General features: G+C 43.3%; 1 non-coding gene across 1 annotated transcript; it reads left to right on the forward strand.

The window, feature by feature from the left end:
- The first annotated feature begins 20,098 nt into the window (after positions 1-20,098).
- LOC122870818 lies at positions 20,099-20,213 on the forward strand. Its single transcript, XR_006376702.1, has one exon. It is a non-coding gene; the product is annotated as a U5 spliceosomal RNA (small nuclear RNA).
- The last annotated feature ends 490 nt before the right edge of the window (positions 20,214-20,703 follow it).

Genomic DNA, 20,703 nt, shown 5'->3' on the forward strand with positions numbered 1-20,703 from the left:
GCCTGCCTTGTGGAAAACCAAATACTGACAGCAGTGAACCACTCTATTTGACACTATACCAAAAGACATGAGTCAAGGTGGATGACAGTTTTTATGGCTTAGAGTTGTGGTAAAACCCTCTGTGGACTCACAGATATCCCTCGTGGAACCCCATTGGGCTTCCATTCTCAAATCACTGCATATTGGCCATGGCAACTGAGGGAAAGTGCAGCTCATAATCACAAGCCAGGTGAAGGGTTAAGGGTAGCACTCTCTCTCAATGACTCTCCCGTGCAGTCCAACATCCTACATAGTTTGGGCTAGAGAGCCAAAGGAATGGCACGAGCTGACGCATATTACTCCGGGCTCCCCAGGTTGTGTGCGCCACCAAGCACCAGTTCAGAGAAGAAAAAAAAAAAAAGTGAGAAGCACAGATTAAGATGGGCACTGTGTCTACAACTTAATACCCTCTCCTTGCTGGAGAGAAAGGCTGAGGCCAGGATGAACAATTGGTCCACAGGATGGAGTCCAAGGATATCCAAGTGGGGATTAATCCGAAAGGTGTGGATATAGGTGTTCAGGGCAAAAGGCTGGGCTGAAATTGAGCCAAAAAAAGGTGAAGATTGTTGGGTTAGGCATAGAGCGTGAATGGCTAAGGTCAGGCCCTTGGTTGATCAAGCCTTGGGCTGTGTCCCATAACCAATTTTACTACAACATCCCTGTTTTTATGTTCACTTTGTTTTTGTTTTTTTGTTTTTTTTAAATGTGTGAAGCACTTGGTGCATGTAGTTTCTTGTCCAAAGCACTTTGAGCTGGATTTCTTATATGAAAAGGTGCTATACAAATAAAGTTTATCACTTATCAATTTAGGTCTTTAAAGTCGAGATTTTAGAACCCTGTCAGAAGTGGGTTTTAAAGTGATTTTGAAAAGATTTAAGTTGTCTTCGGGGTCGACAGGCGTTAATCATGTGTGGTGCAGCATGGGCTGTCACTTACCCCTTACTTCGGTTAACAAATTGGTTGGTGGCACCGTAAGGTTACTCTGATCTACCCAAGCAAGGCTGAAGAGAAGAGTCCAGATGTTCCAGTAAGTGCTGTAAGCCTAGCGGAGCACCGTCCTGCGTCCCAAACATTGCACGACCCCAGGAAATGCAGCAACACTTTGAAGTTCATGGAGTATTGTTCTCAAAACAATCCCATTCCTTGTCATAGCTGTTACCATGGGCGCCACCTGGCCTGGGCATCTGGGGCTGCAGCCTGCAAGATTTTTACTTATTTATTTTTAAAATATATTTAGCCCAAAATATTTGGACATTTTATACCTCTCATGCTGAGCTAGGAAAGAAAGGTGTGTAAATGTATAAGTACCAAGTTACATGAACATAGTAAGAGTAGTGTGCAAGTTATTTTGTATTTTGTTGAGTTTGAATTAAATGTGTTTCAGGATGAGTTAACAAGGCAATTAGTTCGGTGAAAGAAACTTGAATTCAGAAGGCGTATGGTTGTATTTTTCTGTTTAATAAGGAACATAGGTGTAACAATATTTCCTTTCATTTAAAGTTAAGCCGCCCTCCCTGGCTCAACGGGCAGCTGTAGTCAAGGGACCAGAAAGTGAATAAAGAGAGGGACCCTGGTTAGCAAGAAGCAGTGAATCAGAGAAATTAAACCATTTGATTGTTCAATATTTATATATAATATTCCAATCAACTAATTGGAAAATGAATACAAATATAAATTTGACAGAGAGACAGAGAGATAGCGTATCATGCAGTCCTAGTTTCTGAGGAACACATTACAGTTATTTATGTGCAAAGTATGTTTCTTAATCTTAGAATAAGGTGCCCCTAAACCCCCCTACGGAGGTCCAGGCTTAGCCCCTAATGTCCTCTAATCCAAGAAACGCCCCTGGCTGTTAAATCATAAAAATGCAAAAAAAAAAAAAAAAACCATTACAGTTTTTAGATATATTTCCTGAAAGTCCTTGAGTAGACGGTCATTTTGACATATATGCAATGGTTTTGATGAGCCATTCCAAAGAATTTAGCCAATAAAGATGTAAAATGTTCGAAAGGGGTGGGCCTGCTTAGTTAAGTTATTAGTTTAGTTAGTTTCATATAATTTTGGAAAGCCCAGAGTCCAACTGTCATTATGATGTGTAATATTATACAACATATCACATCATAATTGATGTTTGTGATAATTCTTAAACTTGATTAATAGATTACGCAATACTATTCCTATATTAAGGAGCTGCGGTCCAGTTGAGAAAGCATGGTAAGAGTCAGGATGAGAGGGTACAAGAAATGGTAAAGTGATCTCGTTTTGAGTTTGTTGTAGCCGTATGGGCGTTTAATCAAATTATTTGATTATATTTAGGTGTCGAGCAAACCAGCTATGCATTTATCTGATTTCATTTGATTATCCATGAAATTAGCCAAAAAAGGTTCAAGGTTGAATGGTATTTGTAGCAAAGCTTGTTGCCACCGTGGGTTCCCCAGTACAAACACATAGAAAGCAGTGCATTTCAAAGGTAACGTCTTTTATTGACACAGTCAGCTCACACACACACACAGTTTCCGTATAAACCATAAACAAACCTGACCGTGCACCTCTGGTTGCCCGGCTTCCGTGGCTCTTGTTAATTTCCAAGGCCAAACAAAGAGTACAAACAGAAGCTGCTCCAGAGAGAGAGGGAGAGAGTCTTCTTCCAGTAGCATGAAGCAGAGATGGTTGCGGTCAGCCAGCTGTCCAAAGAGTTTAAATTCTGATGAGTTCAATATAGAATTTCGACTTATTTTGTTAAAAAGTTTTGGAGGTGGGCTGGTAAGTATTAGGTAATTCTCTGACCAAGCATTGTACCAGTATGTTTATGCCCAAGGAGTAAACTGGGATAAGTTCAATGTAGAAGTTTTTGACTACTATGTGATTGTAGTTAACTGAATTTGAACCCGATTTTGAAGCTACATTTCCGTATTTGGATTGGGGCTGATATTGATCCTAAAGTCATTGCTTTAATGTTGTAAAGGTGTAGCTTTTTTTTCATAACTTTATATACAGCTTGTGAATTTCCCCCTTCAGGATCAATAAAGTTTTATCTTTCTCAATCATAATCCATCATCATTTATTTGTTCACTATAATTTCTATTAATAATGAATCTGCAAAGAAACTAAAGTTATTAAAGAAATGTAGTGGAGTAAAAGTACAATATTTGCCTCTGAGATGTAGTGGAATAGAAGTATAAAGTAGCAGAACATAAAAATATTCAAGTACAAGTACCTCAAAATTGTACTTGAGTCAATGTACTTCACTCAAATGTACTTTCCACCACTGCAAAAGCATATACGCTACCATCTGTAGCAGAATCTCATGCAGGGGGAGTCCACAGGAGAGCGCTAGAGTGTGGGGTTGTGATTGGGACCAGGGCCGGCGTCTGGAGACAGACAGTGCCTGGTGATAGACAGACAGTAACACAACAATAATATGATGAGTAAATGAACAATATTTCCATCTGAGATGGAGCAGAGTAGAAATATAAGGTTGCAGAAAATGTAAATACTCAAAGTACCTCAAAATTGTACTGAAATACAGTACTTGAACTTCACTCAAATGGACTTTCCACCACTGCAAAAGCATAAACGCTCTCCACTGGGTGCCACTGGCAAACAATGTGTGGTCAGATTCGGAGCAGCATTTTAATAAATGAGATCTTTAATAAATATCACTGGCTACAGTTTGTAATCCCTGTGGTGTATCGATCAGAATACACTTGAAGACATTTCAAAGGTTTCTTGTACATTACTAGAAGGCTTTACATGTTTACACTTGGGCTGTATGTGGTTTCTAGAATATCAAAAACACCACTATTATTAACTATAATGTCCATCCATCCATCCATTTTCTTCCGCTTATCCGGGGCCGGGTCGCGGGGGCAGCAGTCTAAGCAGGGACTCCCAGACTTCCTTCGCTCCAGACACTTCCTCCAGCTCCTCCGGGGGGATCCCGAGGCGTTCCCAGGCCAGCCGAGAGACATAGTCCCTCCAGCGTGTCCTGGGTCTTCCCCGGGGCCGCCTCCCGGTGGGACATGCCCAGAACACCTCCCGAGGGAGGCGTCCCAGGAGGCATCCGGATCAGATGCCCTAGCCACCTCAGCTGGCTCCTCTCGACGTGGAGGAGCAGCGGCTCTACTCGAGCTCCCCGTGTGACTGAGCTCCTCACCCTATCTCTAAGGGAGCGCCCAGCCACTCGGCGGAGGAAGCCCATTTCGGCCGCTTGTATCCGCGATCTTGTCCTTTCGGTCACTACCCAGAGCTCATGACCATAGGTGAGGGCAGGAGCGTAGATTGACCGGTAAATCGAGAGCTTTGTCTTTCGACTCAGCTCCTTCTTCACCACAACGGTCCGATACAGCGCCCGCATCACTGCAGACGCTGTACCGATCCGCCTGTCAATCTCACGCTCCATCCGTCCCTCACTCGTGAACAAGACCCCGAGATACTTGAACTCCTCCACTTGAGGCAAGGACTCCCCACCTACCCGAAGAGAGCAAACCACCTTTTTCCGGTCAAGAACCATGGCCTCAGATTTGGAAGAGCTGATTCTCATCCCAGCTGCTTCACACTCGGCTGCAAACCGTCCCAGTGCATGCTGCAGGTCCTGGTTTGAAGAAGCCATCAGAACGACATCATCTGCAAACAGCAGAGATGAGATCCTGTGGTTCCCAAACCGACACCCTCCGGCCCCTGACTGCGCCTAGAAATTCTGTCCATATAAATTATGAACAGAACCGGTGACAAAGGGCAGCCCTGGCGGAGTCCAACATGCACCGAACGGGTCTGACTTACTGCCGGCAATGCGAACACAGCTCCTGCTCCGGTTATACAGGGACCGGACAGCCCTTAGCAAAGGGCCCCGGACCCCATACTCCCAGAGCACTCCCCACAAAGCGCCCGGGGCACACGGTCGAATGCCTTCTCCAGATCCACAAAGCACATGTGGACTGGTTGGGCAAACTCCCATGAACCCTCGAGCACCCGATGGAGAGTATAGAGCTGGTCCAGTGTTCCACGACCGGGGACGAAAACCACTCTGCTCCTCCTGAATCCGAGGTTCGACTATCGGACGAATTCTCCTCTCCAGTACCCTGGAGTAGACCTTACCGGGAGGCTGAGAAGTGTGATCCTCTGTGATTGGAACACACCCTCCGGTCCCCTTCTTATACAGAGGGACCACCACCCCGGTCTGCCAGTCCAGAGGCACTGTCCCAGATCGCCACGCGATGTTGCAGAGACGTGTCAGCCAAGACAGTCCCACAACATCCAGAGACTTAAGATACTCAGGGCGGATCTCATCCACCCCTGAAGCCTTGCCACCAAGGAGCTTGCCAACAACCTCAGTGACTTCGGCCAGGGTGATGGATGAGTCCGCCTCCGGGTCCCCAGCCTCCGCTTCCTCTTCGGAAGACGTGACAGCGGGATTGAGGAGATCCTCAAAGTATTCCTTCCACCGTCCAACAACATCCCCAGTCGAGGTCAACAGCTCTCCACCCGCACCGTGCACGGTGTTGGTGAAGCACTGCTTCCCCCTCCTGAGCCGTCCGGACGGTTTGCCAGAATTTCTTTGAGGCCGACCGATAGTCCTCCTCCATGGCCTCCGAACCTCTCCCAATCCTGAGTTTTTGCCTCTGTGACCGCACGGGCTGCAGCACGCTTAGCCTGCCGGTACCTGTCAGCTGCCTCGGGAGTCCCACGAGCCAACAAGGCCCGATAGGACTCCTTCTTCAGCCTGACGGCATCCCTTACTTCCGGCGCCCACCACCGGGTTCGGGGATTGCCGCGCGACAGGCACCAGAAACCTTGCGACCACAGCTACGAGCATCGACAATGGAGGTGGAAAACATGGTCCACTCGGACTCAATGTCCCCAGCCTCCCGGGATCTGGGAGAAGCTCTCCCGGAGGTGTGAGTTGTAGACCCTGCTGACAGCGGGCTCCGCCAGACGCTCCCAGCAGACCCTCACGATACGCTTGGGCCTGCCAAGTCTGTCCGGCTTCCTCCCCTGCCAGCGGATCCAACTCACCACCAGGTGGTGATCGGTTGACAGCTCCGCCCCTCTCTTCACCCGAGTGTCCAAGACACGCGGCGGAGGAGGTCAGATGATACGACAACAAAGTCGATCATCGACCTCCGCCCTAGGTGTCCTGGTGCCACGTGCACTGATGGACACCCTTGTGCTTGAACATGGTGTTAGTTATGGACAAACTGCAACTAGCACAGAAGTCCAACAACTGAACACCACTTGGGTTCAGATCAGGGGGGCCGTTCCTTCCGATTACCCCTCTCCAGGTGGCACTGTCGTTGCCCACGTGGGCGTTGAAGTCCCCAGTAGAACAACGGAGTCCCCGGGCGGTGCACTGTCTAGTACCCCTCCCAGGGACCCCAAGAAGGCCTGGTACTCTGCACTGCCGTTCGGCCCATAGGCCGCCACAACAGTGAGAGACCTGTCCCCCACCCGAAGGCGGAGGGACGCGACCCTCTCGCTCACCGGGTAAACTCCAACACGTGACGGCTGAGCTGTGGGGCTATGAGCAGGCCCACACTAGCCCGCCACCTCTCCCGCAGGCAACGCCAGAGAAATGGAGCGTCCAGCCCTCTCGAGGAGACGGGTTCCAGAGCCCAGGCTGTGCGTGGAGGCGAGGCCGACTATATCTAGCCGGTAACGCTCAACCTCCCGCACAAGCTCAGGCTCCTTCCCCACGAGTGACATTCCATGTCCCTAGAGCCAGTTTCTGTGTCCGGAGATCTGGTCGCCGGCCCCTGCCTTCGACTGCCGCCCAGATCTCTCTGCACCGCCCCTTACGGATCCTCCCGCGGGTGGTGGGTCCACGGGAGGACGGCCCCACGCCGCTCCTTCGGGCTGTGCCCGGCCGGGCCCCGTGGGGAAAGGCCCGGCCACCAGGCGCTCGCCGTCGAGCACCCACCCCAGGCCTGGCTCCAGGGTGGGGCCCCGGTAGCGCCAATCCGGGCGACGTAACTGGCCTTGGTTGACAATTCATAGGGGGCTTCTGAACTAACTATAATGTAACACACAATATACAATAAAATAGTTACACTGAAAGTCTTATACATTTTTGTCCACAGGGTATCAATATAACATCAGATATACAGATATAATAAATCTCAAAAGAGAATATAATGGACAGCCAAACTATGAACTAAAGCCTCTATTTGTTTGTAGCAACTTGTAAGACTCACACAAGTACACCAAATTCTCACACTAAGAAATAAACAATAAACCAGAAATTTCAAGTTACAATGAAAGCTAGTATGTTTTCAAGTTACTGTCACTGTCTGCTAAACCATGTTGCCATCTAGTCTAGCAAGTCAGATCACAGTTACTCATCCTATATTTACAGGAAAAGCACAAATATAAAGCATACTTGCATGTTAACTGACACACATAACCTCCTATACAGCCAGCAGGACAAGTTTTATCCCAAACATATCCATTAAACTCAATGGAGTTAACTAGCTACAAACTAAGCGATGTGCCAGTATAGCAGTTAATGCATGCTCGTATACATGCTGTCCAATGAAATTGAGGGGAGCTACTGGGCCTGAACTCTATGTGAACTGCAAGCCTTCTTAACAACATTCATTAAAAGGACAAATATGGCTGGGACTGGCTGTAAGTGAAGTGATGGCTCCATCTAGCAGCATAAAAAATACATTGCAGCCAAGACCACCAGCATAAGATGAGACAAAATTTGTGAATCCCACACCAGGGAAATTCACTAGTTACAGCAGCTCAAGAGTCAAAAGTAGAGGAAAAGAGTGATTGAGTAATAAATAACAACACAAATAAAATTAAAATAAATGCTATATACACTATATATACACCTTTCACTACAAAAAAAATCTTAAAAATATTGCCCTGTAAATTGGGTAATTGCAGAGAGATTGGACTGCACAGGATACAAGCAGTAAATTCACAGGATAGTTGCACAGTGTAAATATAGATGATATACTGTATGAGGATATAGACGGACATATAGTATACAGTAATGGCTGGTGGTGATATTGGGTGGGTGGGCTAACAAATGCATTATACCCATCAATAGTTCACACTGCAGCAACAGCAGCATCACATCCGACATACAGCAACAACACTATAGAGAAATACCCACAAGAATGGCCTGATGCCAAAAACACTTTCTGTATCCATCGTTCGTTTTCTCATACACACAGCACATACAGCATTTGACTATTTTTCTTTTTACACATTAGCACATGCCATTTTTTAACAGAAAACAGAATTTGCAAGAATGATCCCATGTGGAAAAGAAATGGAAAAAAACTTCTAAAAAGTTCCCATTGACTCCAATAGAAAATGTTTGTTTTATATGTATTGTATGTCTTATGAGAATTATATGTCTCATATTATGATTTACTCATGAAAGTGGCCATTTTTGCTTTTTTCGCATACAACATAATTACAAGAATTAAGTATAAATCAAGTGCGTAATAATGAGGTAGTGTTTTAAATGTGGTGTTGAGAGGTCCCTCCCTGGCTAGCGATGTACAGGTAGTTTTAAATGCAGATGATCAAGGTAATGTAGATTTGTTTATTTATAACGTTTCTCAGGTCATACAGAGCAATAACACATCTCTGACAGACGACGAATTGGAATTTATAGTTATTGTAGCCCGGGGTAGATGTAGCGGGGGCGGTAGACGTCTAAGATTGGGAAGTGTTCCTTATGATGTGATTTTATCAAAAAAAGGGCGGTTTCTGTACAACCCAAACAACCGGGGAGACAACCTATGTTTCTCTCTTTGTCTTGCACATTTTGTTAAGGCCAGCATGATCGAGTGTGAAAAAATGGCTTTTACAAAACAATTGCACAGCGATATGGGTTTTGAACACACACGCAAAGTATCCTTCTTAGACATCAGCAAATTCGAGAATCAGCTGAAAGAAAAAATGATAGTTTTCCATCAAGGCTCTGGATGTAAACACCTGCAGCCTTTCCAAACACACTAGCACCCGCTGCATCCACATACAATTTGGTTATACCTACACAATGAACACTATTATCTCATAGAAGCCTTAATGTTCTTTTTGCTCAGCAGTGGTTTTCGTCTTGGAACTCTGCCATGCAGGCCATCTTTGCCCAGTCTCTTTCTTGTGGTGGAGTCATGAACACTGACACTGAAAAAGCATTTGAGAAGGGATACCAGATTGTGAGCATTGATGAGGTGTGGCATTTCCCCAACAAGACAGATACATTCTTCAAGAAATGAGTCAAAACATTTCTGAAATGCAAGCAAGAGGCATCTGGCTACCCGGGACATGTCAAAACACCTGAAGAGCAGACACTGATGACTATTTAGAAAAGGAAGGCATTAAACTAGATCCTAATAAAATCCATGTCAACAAAGCTGTCAGGAGCTGTAATAAACTACTTTATAGGTAGTGGTTTAGCACGAGGGATAACATGCCGTCGTGTGAGTTGATCACAGAGCCAGAGAGATTTACACAGCTGATGTCCAGCGATCATTATGATGTGAGACAGTTTTGCTTCATGAGGTGAGGTGGCTATGGTGTCATGAATACGGCAGGGGGTCCAGAATGCCTACATCGGGTGATCACCACTGCTTACATGAGACTCAAGCTTTATGGCTTGCTGGATAAATTACAGGAACGCTTATTGTATTGTGACATTGACAGCGTTGTTTTTACATCGCGGCCTGGTGATTGGGTCCCTCCCCTAGGTCTGTACCTCGGTGATATGATGGATGAAATAAACAGTGACATGTATGGCCTTCCTGAGGAAGATTACATTACAGAGTTTATATCGGGTGTCCTAAGTGCTACGCCTGTCACACACGTCATGGTAAAACACAGGTCAAATGCAAAGGTGTGACATTAAATGCTAAAAATGCAGCCGTAGTCACTCATGCATCGTTGGTAGGTACGGTTCACGCCTTTGTGGCCGATCAAAACAATGATGCTCACATGACAACTGTGTCTGAAACCATCAAATGCGATAAAAAGAAGTTTCATCTGAAAAACTAGACCGTTTTTAAGAAAGTCCAGGTTGTGTACAATAAGCACAGGGTGTTGCCTGGTTATATTACACTACCTTATGGATACTAGAACAGAGCAGGGGGTTGACGGCAGACTGCAGCATCCTTTGAGTGGGCCATCAAATTGTGGAAAGACATATTTTGTCAAGAGTATTATTGAAAACTCAGCGAAGGTTATTTCACACAGGATTGATAATATTGTTTACATTTATTCATGCTGGCAACCTTTATATAATCAACTCCTTAAGATAACAGATATTAACTTTGTGAACGGCATACCAGAATCTCTGTGTGACGATGAACTCCCAGACAAGAACAATCTACTTGTAATCGATGACGTGATGAACGTAGCGAGTAACAATATAGAAGTGCAAAATGTTTTCGCCAAATACATTCACCACAGAAATTTCAGTTGTATATATTTAGTGCAAAATCTATTTATTCAAGGTGTGGGAGAACAAACCTTCAGCTGGGCCAGATGTCTTCAGGTCCTCTCACACACTGTTTAATTCTTCTTCAATAAAACACTTGAGTCGAATCCAATGCAATATAGATTTTACTGTAATTTCAAAACAAAGTGCACGTAAAACCAAGTTGGTTCATGAAGCAACTGAACAGGCTCAGTTGTGCATTCACTTATATTTTCAAAACATGCTCCTCCTGGCGGGTTGTTGGAATGTGCCCTATTGGTCCATAATCAAAACACGGAAATCATTGACAGTCTCTGATTGATTATGAATTATTGTGCCGTCACGCTTTTACCCGCGTGAGGATGACCTTCTAAGCCCACAGCAGTTGGTATTACGTGTGTACAGAGAGCATGCACATTTTCTTCTCTCAACTCTCATGTATGTCCATCAACTGTAGACACTTATTATAATCTATAGTATGTTCTAAAATATATAAAAAATATAGGGTTTGTTACAACACTATATGCATTAATCAGGAAACATATTACTTGCGACCAAAGAGTAAGCTAATTCATGCACTAGGAACACAGGAAAGGGGAAGGTCCCTCTGCCCCGTGTGCTCCAGAGTGTATACACAACTAGGAGTACCTTTGCACGGGAGAGGCAGAGAGCTTCTTCATACAATGGGCACCCTTCCACAGGAATGTAGGTGCAGTACAAGCAGGCCGGTGCTTTCACTTAGCAACACAACCTGAATGATTATTGAACTTGATTGTCTATGTATGTCTATATCAAGGAAAATATTTCCCACAAAGGAAATCCTAGTCGAACTATTAGTTTAAATACCAACTAGCTTGTTTTGTTTAAAAACCCTAGGGATAAATATCAGATTACCCTACTGGGTAGACAGATGTTTCCCGGCAACACCAAATATTTTTTAGAGGCTTTTGATGCAACCAGCTCCTCCTACAGCTACCTCCTTATAGATTAGAAAGCTAAAACGCCAGATTTTTTAAGACTCAGAACAGCCTTGCTATCAGATCAGCCAGTTGTATATATTTTGAAAAAGCCAAAGGGTTGACAATGTTGTCATGTATGCAGAGAAATTTGGCATAGTTGGAGTTGTTATATAAATCGCCGCTGAGTGTGCGAAGGGTTACTGTGGGTAATGCAAGCCCTGACATTATTAACGCTCTGTGTAAAATAGCTCTCAATGTGATGAGAGGTAATATCACTCTAACAGACAGACAGTACAAGCAGCTGAAAAAGAAGAAGTCATCACACTAGTCTCTGATAAAAAAGTCAAGCTTTTAAAAAAGAAGAAAAGACTATCAATCAGAGAGGAGGAGGATTTTTATTACCCTTACGAGGAGCAGCTATTCCTTTTATTACAAGACTTTTCAATATGCGTTGAAATGGAGGACACTCAAAAAATGTTTTTGGTTCCTCAGCATCAGTTGGACTCATTAAAGCAGCAGGAGCAAAGCAACAGTTCCATAAGACAAACAGCGCAAAATGATTTGGATAAAGCTATGCTAGATAGGTACATAGGTATCTCTGTAGAATACTGGCATGTCACTGGTGAGACAGGGGGAGTGTGAAAAAGGTGTATTAACTTTATCACAACCCTCCAGTGAAAGTAGTGACACGAGTAGATCAAACTTCGATGTCACACGTGACGTGGATGACAGTGCTAAAAAGGACCTGATTCTAGAAGAAGTTTTAAAAAACATGTATTGATAAATCATGTTCTCCAATGCTTTTTTTTTTGAAATTATCATCGTTACACATCTATTTTCCATATTGTACACATGTGAAATTATATCCATGGCATACGTCAACAAACCATAGCGTCATTAGAAACAAGATTAGTTCCATACATGTTCACATCACACATCCTCTTTTGTATTTGACATAGAAAAAACACACCATGTTGACCACAGGTCGTAGCATGATTATCTTGCACTTGTCTTTCAGAATAAGATACATCTGCACAATTTTTCAAGGAAGTTGTTTCTCTCCGATGGAAAATTGTCAGTCAGGAGGGTTACCCAAACTGTCAAAAAAAATATCCATCCATCCAATTGTGTTTACAATTAACATAGTTGGTAATTTACAAACGTTGTGTTTTGGGAGTTCGTCACATGCATGGTCCCCTAAAAAATCTGTACCATTAATGATACTTCTAACAATACTGGTCAGTTCTATAGTATTCATAGTTTTTAGTAGTCATCCAAAAGTACTTGTCTCCTGTTTGAAATCTCAATAACTGAATCAAAAAAAGAATAACATATCAGATTAACAGTTCAGGGCAGAGGTGTTCTAAAACAGGCTTCCAACCGCACAGTGCCTGTTTTAATTAATGGAACATTCCCCGAATACTCTCCGTCAGGCTCTAAGTTGAAACAGAATAAGGTATAGCCACCACCAAAATCTTGATGTGTTATGGCCAGAGATCTGTCTTTTAGATGGCGACCGGTGGTTTGTATCAGCTGGTAATACTCTCTTGTGTACTGTCCTCTCGGAAAAAGTGGTTGAAATGGCTTTGCAGGGTAAGATTGCCCGTCTGCATATAGACATAGAAACTCTGTGTTGTAGTGTTCAAAATTAAACGGGTTATGTATCTAGCTACACGGATATCCCTCATTATCAAGAAATCCAACTATAACAAATTTAGGGATCGGTCCAATGTAGAGATTATCTTGGTTGTGTACCCTTGTCCCATCAGGAATGGAGAATGTTTTCAAAGACACTCTGTCTATAGCATATTTAGCGTGTTGTAGAGCCCTACTGTGTGGCAACCTGACAATTGGTGCAACCTTTTTTACAAATACACTGGCTGACACAATCTTAACACTGTATTGAGCATTTGCTGCTGCGGTCATTAGAGACCGTATAAATTTCAGAGAAATATCAACGCTGTTTCGCAATCGTAGTATTTCAGCTAATCGGCCGTTAAATGTTAAAGTGGTTCCTTCTGACCCCGAAAAATAAACATTGTAACATTGTTATACTGTAGACTTATGCAGGATGTTGCCTGGTGAAGAATGCATTTCAAATTAAATTATTTTACTATTCTAGGTACACAATCATAAAATCCGACACATAGTGTTATAGTCAATGTCAACTGTGTTTTAGAATCATAGACAGTCACGTCGGTGTCATCTCTGGAAAAACTAGCTCAGACTTGGGGATATTGGAAATACATTACCCCCACCTCGTAGGGCTCTCTCAGAACTATTGGCTTTGCTAATTTTGTCCTGTATCGCCATGTCTTATTATTTGAATATACTTGTTTTGATACATTACTAGGCAATATAACATAAAAGCCAATATTTTTTCAGTTTGAAACGCTTTTGTCGATTATTACTAATTGTAACTAATTCATAAAATGTGCCTTTCAATGCTTCACTAGCACAACCCGTTAGTCTACGATCTCTGGCAATGCACTCCAATATTTGTGAACATTTGTTCATAACCTCTTCTTCTTTTCCTTTCAGCTGTTCCCTTTCAGGGGTCGCCACAGCGAATCATGTGCCTCCATCTAACCCTGTCCTCTGCATCCTCTTCACTTACACCAATTAACTTCATGTCCTCTCTCACTACATCCATAAATCTCCTCTTTGGTCTTCCTCTAGACCTCCTGCCTGGCAGCTCCAACCTCAGCATCCTTCTACCAATATATTCACAGTCTCTCCTCTGAACATGTCCAAACCACCTCAATCTGGCCTCTCTGCAAAACTCTACTGCCACCTCTCCTAGACACTTCCATACCTCCACAGGTATGTCATCAGGACCAACTGCCTTTCCACTCTTCATCCTCTTCAACGTCCTCCTCACTTCACTCTTGCTAATCTTTGCTACTTCCTGCTCCACACCAGTCATCTCTCTGCATGATGTCTAGCTTTTGAAGATCTTTTGGTCTACTTCACTTTGTCAGGCAGGTCCTGTTTAAGTGATTTCTTGATTGAGAACAGGTGTGGCAGTAATCAGGCCTGGATGTGGCTAGAGAAATTTAACTCAGGTGTGATAAAACACAGTTATGTTTTATGTTTCCTGATTTCTTATTTTTTTTGCATGTTTGTCACACTTAAATGTTTCAGATCATCAAACAAATTTAAATATTAGTCAAAGATAACACAAGTAAACACAAAATGCAGCTTTTAAATGAAGGTTGTTATTACTAAGGGAAAATAAAATCCAAACCTACATGGCCCTGTGTGAAATAGTGATTGCCCCCTAAACCTAATAAGTGGTTGGGCCATCCTTAGCAGCAACAACTGCAATCAAGCATTTGCGATAACTTGCAATGAGTCTTTTACAGCGCTGTGGAGGAATTTTGGCCCACTCATCTTTGCAGAATTCTTGTAATTCAGCACTTTTTCACACCACTGTATACACTGTATTTTTAATTTAGTTTGCACATAACTCCTCCAACTTGTAAATTGGTCTTTAAACAGAATTAAACTAGCTGAAATGACTTTGCACAGCTGAGCAAAGCCTGAAACCAGCTTGTTCCTGCCCGAGACTTACTTGTGGGTCGTTAGAGCTGCTTCCTTCTGTTGGCCGTGAAAAGGTTTGAACCTGAAATCGCCGCTTGTGGCTATATTTAAGCCCTATAGTTATGCTAAGGATTATTATTGCTATTAGGGCCTGAGTGGTGCGAAGGCCCTATTGTTATTCTACAGAGTAGCCCTTGCAATACGTTTCACCCATGTACAAAATTTGTGATTCACGTGACATTCCAAGACTTAAAAAAGTCTCTTGGTGCCATGACCTAAACCCAACAGGAAGTCGGCCATATTGAATTTAGTGTGGAATTTGATATAAATCCATACATGCCATACTTTAACGAACTCCTCCTAGGAGGTTAATCTGAACCCCCTCAAATCTGGTCAGAGTATATAAAACATGTTCACGATGTTAAATTGCGAAGCTTTTGAGTTTTCATTGAACAGTGTGTCTGTGGCATGGCGGGCAAATTTACATGTCTCGCCATGAAACAGGAAGTTGTTGTAACTTGAGTGTACATAGTCCAATCTGCCCCAAATTTCACATGCTGGGTAAGAGTCCAGGCCTGAGAACATCTATATGCCAATATTCAGTCATAGTCTTAGCGCCACCTACTGACAACAGGAAGTCCGATTTACACGAAATTTCAATAAAGTTGCCCCCATGGTACGTTTCTCCTAGATGTACAAAATTATTATTATTATTCCCTCTCAATAATTGCCTACTTACCTGATGATTGTGAAGATAAAGAAGGCACAGCAACCTTCACAGTCCTATCATTCTCATCTTTACTGTCCGATGCACCACAGCCATTTCCTCTGAGAAACACAGCAACCATATGGATAAAACTATTAGATAGTATATAAAGCATTTTAAGAAAGCAACATTGCACAAAAGGGCAGAGGGAGAGAAGTAGGGCTGGAGCTGGGACTGCGCTGCTAATATGAACACGTCCCTACACAATGCTAGAGGGTAGACTGTTGAATTTTAGCAGTTGATAAAATCTCTTTTGCAGCTGCCAAAAAATTCTATATGGAGGGAAACCCCTCTGTGTAAATACAATTATTTCGTTATTTACACAGGCCTTACCTTCTGGATCAATGTTGATCTCATCAAGATTCATACCTTTAAATTCAGCCAGCTGCCCCTGTTCCAGGGCCATTAAAACTTTACTTATCTTCGCCAGCTGTAATGTTCCTTCAGGCAGCCTATAATACTGGTGATGGTGAACTCTGATGTCGTGGCCCAGGATGTCAGCAAAGTCATCCATTTCATTATCCTTTAAGTTGATAACTTTTGACATAGTGGCCATGTGCTTCCTCAATTTAGTGGAGGATAATGCTTCTGGGTGGTTTGCCCCACAGCTTCGAGAAATCTGACGAATTACATCTGATCCTCTGAAGTGACAGAGTGCTTGTGGTCTCCCAAACATGAACCGATTCTCATCAGACACATCACAGTTCCGGCGAGTCTTGGCAAGTAACTCCATCAATGCCAGCATATCAGGTGTGAGGAGAATGGGGACCTTTCGTCCACTTTTGCCTTTTATCTCTATTCGCTGGAAGTGCTTACAAAGCTTCTTCTCAAGGTCAGACAAAGCAAGCTCTGCATCTGGATGAGTCAACGAGGTATCTCTCAGTGTAAAAGCACTAAGGGACATCTTGGATACTTCTCCTTCTTGTCTGCGATTGAAAAGGATAATCTCACAAAGTGTAGTTTTTGCAAGTTCTGCCCAGTGCTTCTTACTGGGATCTTCTTTGAGGTTTGTTTGGCACTCCTTCCATTGTGTGTCAAGATACTGGTGCATTTTTCTCACATCTTCAGCAAAGGGAAGAGGTTGTGAAGCATTCCATTTTACTTCACTCAAATTCCTGAGGGCCTGGGATGATACACACTCAGTCCATTTAGTGTCACAGATTTGTTTAAACACCTGCACATTGTGAATGGCATTCTCATCATCTGAGATCATTGCTTCACATTCAACAGTATTAGCTATTTTCTTGAGGTTGTGGCCTATCTTTAATGCCAAAGATGGTGTTTTGTACGTGTTTGTTTCCTCATTCAAGCTGGCCACATTCTTATCTGCTTCCGTCACATGAGGGAAGTTAGCCGGTACAAACTAATCTGACACTGTCTTCAACTGGCCATTTTTCTTTCCTTGGAGAACTAGTCACCCTGTCTCACACATCTTCTGTCTGACATATTCATGTTTTGTGACATTGTGCCCATGCTTATTGAAGAGGTGTTCCCCTAATTTCAGTATGCTTTTTTCTTTGCGGACAACATTTGTTATCTCGTCTTCATGCATGTCAAGCACCAGTTTCCAAAATTGTCTATTTACACTGTCTGGAACTGGCTGAACATATGCACAAAGGGCCTGGACTCTAGTTTTTCTGGCTTTAAACCTGTGACTTTCTTGTTTAGGTGACATCTCTGCATGTGCCTCCATAGTGATTTCCTCTTGAGGTAAGCCTCACAGTTTACACAGTGCAGGTACTCTCTGGCTTTTACAGGTACACTGGATTGTTGACGTGGTATCACCATTCCTTTTCCCTCTTTTAGAACCTCATTATTATGGGCACAGTTCCCTCTATTTCTCAATAAACTGAAATGCATTCTTCGATCTTTAGACCCCTTTGGAAATGTAATTGCTCTTGCCACTTCTGGTTTATCATTGTGTTTTAATTCCAAATGGCGTGCCATTTTGGAGAAAGGCTTAGAACAAAACACTCAGTAGAACATTTTGTCGTACAGTCTGCCACCATCTTCTTTAGCATCTTGACCGTCACATCAGAACTATCAGGTGAAGAGGATTCTCCAGTGTCATTTTGAGCCAGGTAACTAGAATGTGTCTTACACCTAGCTGAAGTTGTTTTCTGTACCTTCCTCTTCTTACCTTTTTGCTGTTTGACATCTTCTGCTGAACTGTCACTGTCTGCCTCTTCAGCAGATTGAGGAACAGTTTCGCTGAGTTCAGGACTTGATAGAGATTCTTCTGCTGTGTATCCAAGCAAGTGGAACATTCACAGTGTGCATACTTTGCAAATCACAATAATACATTTATTAATTGCCTATTAATTGCTTATATCTATGACATTTTAGTCATGGCTGATAACGAATATTCAGTTTTAGCTTTGTATCAGCCTGATATCCAATACAAGTCAGTGCATCTCTGAAAAAGAGCTACAGTGCCGCCACAGCTGTATTTAGCTGTGGCAGCGCACTCATATTAACAATCTAAAAATTATGTGTCAAGCTACTGTTTACAGACACTGATACTAATACATTCCAGTTTAAAATAAATTGTAAAATTTCTTTTCTTTTCGTATTCATACTAATGGTAAATAATAATAATGGCTATTTTTCCTTTAACAATGGAAAACTGTGGTGGTAAAAATGCAAATGTCATTTTAATGTAAACAGAAGACGTGATTTTTACATGGGTAAATTATCTTTGCCCAACAGCTTTCATGTCTCATTGAGTGTTTTCCCGCACCTTTTGAAGATGAAGGGCAGTGTGAATGGCTCTTAGTAAGGTAGGCTACTACTAAAGTATGCACTGTGCTTCAGGTGCACTGTCTGAAGGATTCAGCACCAGCAAGTAGTGCCACCATAGCAGATGTAAATGACAGAAATCCAAATATTGCAATTATTGTAATGGTATTTTTCAACACCAATTAGACTTTTGTCAAGGTGGCAAAACTTTGGCTGTTACTTTATATTCACTTTGTCCTCTATGCAGGAAAAACTGCATAGAGTGATATCAGTGATAGCAGTCAACTGACAACTATTTTAGTATGTGAAGTTTTGCAAACAAACTTACAATTACACTGTTGGTTCTTCTGAGCTCAGGTAAACTTGTGTCCTTGTCAACATCAGCTGGGGTGGGGTCAAGGATAACGGTACTGTCACTGTCACTGGAGCACTGGTGTACTTTCTGAAAAATAAACATCAGAAAATGTTTGTTTTTTTTAACAATGACAATATCTCAAGTAGGCTTGAGTGTTATCTGTTTTGCCCAGTATATGACGTTAAATAAAAACAAAAAACATAATGCAAAAGTGGAGCTGCTGGTGTTAAAAGTCATTGTAGCATGCCAGAGTGTTTCTATTTGATCCGGCGCAGCTTTTCTAGCCTTTACAGCACTGGTTTAGCGGCCCTGAATCATCTCACATGATGCTACTCAGCCAATCAAATCTGTGCATTGCGACTCGACTCAGTGAGTGAGATACACATTGCCTCTGTGACACAGGGGAGACGAGATGAGACAGTCAGAGTAATAAGTGAGTCAGAGAAATAATTTCACATGCCGTGCTCTAAAAAGAGAAAAGTAGACAGCGAAATGAGAGCTTTTATCCAGAATGGACAGACTCTTACATGTTCGTTCTTCCCACGGGCAGACCATGCCGTTTGTTAAAAGCAGCAATGTGAATCGCCACTGATGTTACGAGACAAAGCACAGAGCATCTTTTAAGGAAACATACCCACTCAAATCCGAAATGAGAGCATACAAAATTAACGATCTAAGAGCCAATATGATCGATCCACCAGAAAGAGGAGCATCTGTGTTTTTAACTGTATTTAAAATCATACCGTCAGGTTTTCTAAATACCCTGGTATACAATAATACCTTGAAACCGTCTAAGCCTAATCTGAAGTCCACTCAAAACTGCAATTGTTTAGCTACAATACTCAAATCGCAAGTTTCAAATCACTGTGTATCGGGCGCGACGCGGCGCAGAATCGACAGCCAGGCGAAGCCTCAAAATGCAGCGAGATTTGCGCTTTGGATTGGCAGACAAACTGGCAGGGGATATTGCCCCATTGCGACCGGCATACAATACCTGTTAAATGTGCCCTGCATTTTCCCTCCCTTTCTCTCACTCGTCGCCGAGGGCTTGGCTTGCAAGAGCAAGCAAGTGAGTACTTCTGATGTTAAAAGCCAGGCCCTAATTTCTCCGCAATCCGATTGGATGGAGCCTGGGATAATGCGGTTAGGGGGAATGGGCGTGGCCTGGTATTTGGGACTCCATCAGCAGAGTGAGGCTTACCGCGGAGGGTAGTGACTGGGGCCGCTAGGCTCGCCGGCTGCTCTTGAGGCGAGGCCTGCACTCACTCGGGTTTCTCTTCATAACGTACAAGTCTTTCGCCTTTTACTAAAGACTTCCGTGGAGAGGAACGCCCACGAGTTACACCTATTTTTGGCAGGGTTTGCCGTTTGGCCGAGCCTTGCGCGTCTGTGAAAAGCAAAAGATCTGTCCTAGGCGATATCGGGGCGTGGGGCGCTTGTGAGGCGGTGCTGAGAAGCATCCATTGTTATGCGCAGCAACGAAAGGCTGCACCAGGGCAAGGGAGAAGCATTCCAGGGGGTGGGCTACGGAAGCGAAGCATTGGGGCTCATCGCTTCTCGGTCTTTTGGCTAAGATCAAGTGCGTTGAGGAGGGACCACTGATGACTTTAAGATGTCAAATTCATCAGCTAATTCACAGCAGCTACTTACTGTGCTGAAAAATACTGTTAGATTTGTTTGGAAAAGTGATGAAGAACTCATGGAGAGGAAAGTGTTTGGGCAAACCATTCTTTTTGGAGCTTTGGGACTCAACACGGATGATCTTCTGTGTTTGCAGAAGAACGCAAAGGAGAAGTACTACAATGTCACATTTTTTACCATCAGCAAGATGGAGGAGGTAACAGGGCTGGCATCTCGTTTGGTTGAT

The sequence above is a fragment of the Siniperca chuatsi genome, linkage group LG22 (genome assembly GCF_020085105.1).
Source record: "Siniperca chuatsi isolate FFG_IHB_CAS linkage group LG22, ASM2008510v1, whole genome shotgun sequence".
NCBI lineage: Eukaryota > Metazoa > Chordata > Actinopteri > Centrarchiformes > Sinipercidae > Siniperca > Siniperca chuatsi.